Below are 4585 nucleotides of genomic sequence, written 5' to 3'. Positions count from 1 at the left end.
GGATACCACGTGACGAAAGCTGAGTCAAGTGCCTTCTCGTAGAAAACGAACAATACTTCCCAACTGTTAAATATACAATATTTCACGATGAGCAGTGAGCACCTTTACGAGTATAGGAAAGCTAAAATGATCACAATAAAGTGCAATGGGGAATCATGGTCAAGCATTGCACAATTCCTTTTTTGGGGAAAAAGATAGAAAAAGCCTGCCATGCCGGATTTTCTGAGGTTCCTCCCCAATTCTCGTTGAAAGATCAAACCGAAGAGGAGATATTAAATGATCTCGCAAAAAAAAAAAAAAAACCCACAAAAAGTGTATATTAAATTTAAATGATAATGAATATACTGTTCTTTTTCTTTGTTTTAAAGTCATACTTTCTTTGTTTTAAAGTCATAGCGATATTAAAAAAATTTTTAATTATTTTTGGAGCAAGTGTTTAATTACTAATCCATACATATTATTTGATTAAATTTATTGAATAGTTTTGCATTTTAAATGAATGCGAAAGAAAGCAACAATTTTATATTTTAAAAAAACCCTCCTAGAAAATTTTTCTGGCTGCGCCACTGAACTGCGCTGATTGAAACAGTTCTATACTCAGTGTTTACTTACAAAAACCGTATCAAAAACTCTATAACCGAAATTTTTGCGACTATAAAGATAATTCGACCCAAAAAAAAAAAAAACCGCCATCAGTTTTTAAAAAATGATAAAAAGAAGGAAAAAAATTGCTCATTGTTAGTACATTTTAATTTCTTCTCCCCAACGACATACGCGAACTAAAGTATTTCTACCGGGAAAAAACACAAAAGCGCTCGTCGAAGATGCCGTTTAAGTGTAAGTTCCCGTGCTTTGTATTTTTGGAATTCTTCCCACTTCATTTGAATTTCCACGCTGCGCCTGGAGACTTTAAATGTAGATGTTTACAGGTGTTTCGTTTAGGATTTTGGAAGCAATACAAGGTCTAAGAAGTATAACCCTGATTCTATATAAATAAAACAAGAAATATATATGTATGTAAAAATATTAATGTGTATGTGTGTATGTTCCCTATACAAATCCACAGTTTACGTCGGATCTCGACTAAATTTGGCAGGGGGTATTTGGGCACCCGAGAAAGAACGTAGGTATGTTTTCGAACGCCAAAAAGTATCGAACCGCTCGAACTTTAATTTTGGGCCCGAAAATGGCATTAAATGGCTCTATCTACCCAAAATAATTATCCGATTTTTTTATTCGGGTCCCATTCGCAAGCCCGCGAAAAATACCCCTGAAATTGTTTTTCTTCCTTCGAATTCAAAAAAAAAAAAAAAGCAAGGCTGCAAAATCACCGGAGTAAAAGTTAAAAGCATTTTTAAGCCTAATATGGAACAGCATTTTCGTATCGGAAAATTATCGTTTGCGCGATCTCATTTTAAATCAGCGTGAATAAAACCATTCAGAAGTTTGCCATTTTTTCTCTCTCGACTGTGACTAAATAAAATTTTGTTTCTGTTTTGAGGTAAAAATTTCCCCTTTTGATTATTTTTTGGCAATTTATCTTCTTTCTTTTTTAAGGATTTTAGTTGTATTTATGAAAGGTTGAGTTTAATTTATTAGGGAATTTTTGATTTACCGTTTTCTTTTTCAAGAATGATTATTTTGACGGGAAATTTTACAGTATTTTTCTTTCTCCAATTGAAGTTTGATTGTTGAACATGCGTCACTTGACATAACTTTTATTTTTGAGGTAGACCGTGCAAAGCCGGACAATGCAGCAAGTACATTTAATAAAATTTTGTTTGCTTCTCCTCTCGATGTTTTTTTTTAACATGCAGCAACAACGCAGAAATCATAATAAATAGCAAGTTCTTGTACGGAGTGGTCCAAAAGTGGGCGATTGTGATTTTTAATTAAAAAGTCGTATTTTTTTTATTTATTTAAAGCAGATTTTTTAGTTTTTTAAAATTCTTTAAAAAATTGTTGATGAATTACTTTACATTTATGAACATAATATATTTCATGCAGTTGATGAACCCATTCAGATTACTCTTTAAATTAGGATAAGTTCTCTAAATTTGCAATAAATTTTTAAGATTTATAAATATGTTATAATGATGCATGTTATAATGATATGTTATAATGATGTAAATATGTAATAAGATGTTACTTTGTTTTGTGCTGCGATTAAAATCATTTTTTCAAAACATTAAACTTAGTCAAATTGTTTAAAAAATGGTCAGATCTTATGTTTTTAAGTATGCTCTTTCATAAAAAAAAATACTTTTAAAATTTCGGAAACGATCTTATTACAATTTTGTCAATCAAATTAATTTCGTTTAACATGAAATTAAGCAAAAATATTCATCTAATTTTATTAATTTCACAAAACTTGGAGCATCGCCGCGCCGCCTCTCTTTGTTAGCTTTTCTGCAATACAGTTGTGAGGATCAAAAAACTAGTTGTACAGATTTTCCCCTCATGAAACTAGTTTCTCCTCCTTTCTTCCTCTCCTTTTATTTATTCATTTTGAACTTGGAGAAGTCATTCATTACATATGGGGTGTTTTTTTAATGCAAACATATGTATAAGTAAACCTATTTTAGGTTTTATGGAAATATTATAGAATTTGCTTTTAGGTATTTTTTTAAGTGAAGAAAATGTTGTGATCGCAAAAATCTTTCCACTCAAATTTCAGCTTAAAATTTCAGTTTCCTCAACTCCTGTTGACTAGGATTTGTTTTCCTGTGCATATATACGTACAAACGTATGTACAATAGAAGTATCCATCTTGATCATCTCCGAGTTAACTAGCACGCGTTTTCTCGTGACGTCTCGTCTGTGCGTTCTTACGTAAGTACGTATCACACAACAAATTTTTCTCATAAACAATAGAAGGTTCAAATTTCGAATATAGGATCTGTATGAGGTCTCGTTGTCCACTCCATTTGACGGCATTCCAATGTTCCAAAAAGGATCTCTACTCTTTAATCACCTTTTCTCACTCTCTCTTTCTTTTTTTTTTTTTTTTTTTTTAATGGAGTAACTCAACTTCATAGCCCATAAGAGTTGATGAGAATTATTTATATAAATAAAAAAATAAATTATATATATATATATACAGTGGCTCCCAAAAGTGTTCGTACACCTTGAAATTTTGTAGTAAAACCAAAATAACGCAAAATTGAATTCGAATATTAAGTTCAATTTTTTTTTCACACCATTCCTATGCCATTCTGAATAAAACCCAGTAGTTTTTTCAAAATATTTCCAGATTTTATTTTTGAAATTTGTCAAAAAACGAAGAGAAAGAGAAAAAATACGCCACAAAAGTCATCGTACACTGAAATATTTTCGAGTAAATTCATGATTAAAATTATCATATGTGGTTTTTTTATTATTTTTGCATTGTAATGACACTGTAAAGTCATTTGCCGTTAATTTTTTGTCTATTTATTCCCTCATATTCTGCTTATTATTTTTAAACGGTATGTATGCGTAGAAAACAACAAACACGATTCGAAATTTGATTTTTTTCCCTCATAGTAGCCATATATTTGTTTGAAATGTCTCTAAATTAGGTAATTTATACCATTCTATAGTGAAGTGCTTGATAAAATGCTTTAAAGACAAGAATCGGATCGAAAACAAGGTAAGAAAAGGTCAACTGGCAAAGTTAACAAAGCGTGATCGGAGGTTTACAGTTAAAAAAATTATGAAAAATACACATTTGAGTGCTGAAAAAGTTTCTGCAGAATTGAATGAAACATTTTGCGTTTAATTTTCACCTAAAATTGCTCGCCAAGTTCTCTGATTAGCTGGATTAAAAGGGGACCTCTTCCCGCAGAAATTTTCTTTTTCGTGCGAAAAACAGTAAGCTTACGCTTTCCGTCGTAATATCAATGATAAATAAGCTCAAAACGTTTTGGAACAACGTCTTACTTTTAGATGAAAACAAATTCAACATTTTGGGTTAAATTGTTGTATAATTGTGAATAGAAGAAAAAATGAGGAATTTAATCTTAAGAACTTAGTTGAATCAGTTAATCAGAACGGTGAAGGTGTTCTTGTGTGAGGGTGCATTATAGCATCAGGACTTGGAAATTTGGAATTTTTTGATGAAATAATGAATCATACTGTTTGTTTAAGTATTTTAAAAAACAATTTTAAACTATTGGCCCAAAATTTGGTAATCGGAAACAACTTGTTTTTTATCAAGATAACGAGAAGAAGCACACGTTTGCGTTTGGTGCCTCAAAAATTGTCCTTAAACTTAGAAATATCTCCTCAATCGCCAGATTTAAACTTAATGGAACATATTTGGAGATATCTGTTATCTAGATTAAGAAAATACACCACTGAAACGAAAAGCGAACTAGAAACATTAAGACTCGAAGTGCGGCTGAACACTTACTCAGAAATTGCACAAAAAAGAAAGAAAAAACAATGAAATCTATTAACAGACGTTTAAAAACTGTTGTTGATACTGCATGATATTCTACTAAATAATAACTTTGTAAAAAGTTAGATTATTTACTAATTTTTTGACATTTTTTCAAAGTGTACGAAGACTTTTGTGAGATAAAATTTCCGGCACTTTTTGGTT

This window comes from Uloborus diversus, chromosome 8 (assembly GCF_026930045.1).
Source record: "Uloborus diversus isolate 005 chromosome 8, Udiv.v.3.1, whole genome shotgun sequence".
NCBI classification, from domain to species: Eukaryota; Metazoa; Arthropoda; class Arachnida; order Araneae; family Uloboridae; genus Uloborus; species Uloborus diversus.
Note: the sequence above shows the minus strand (reverse complement) of the source record.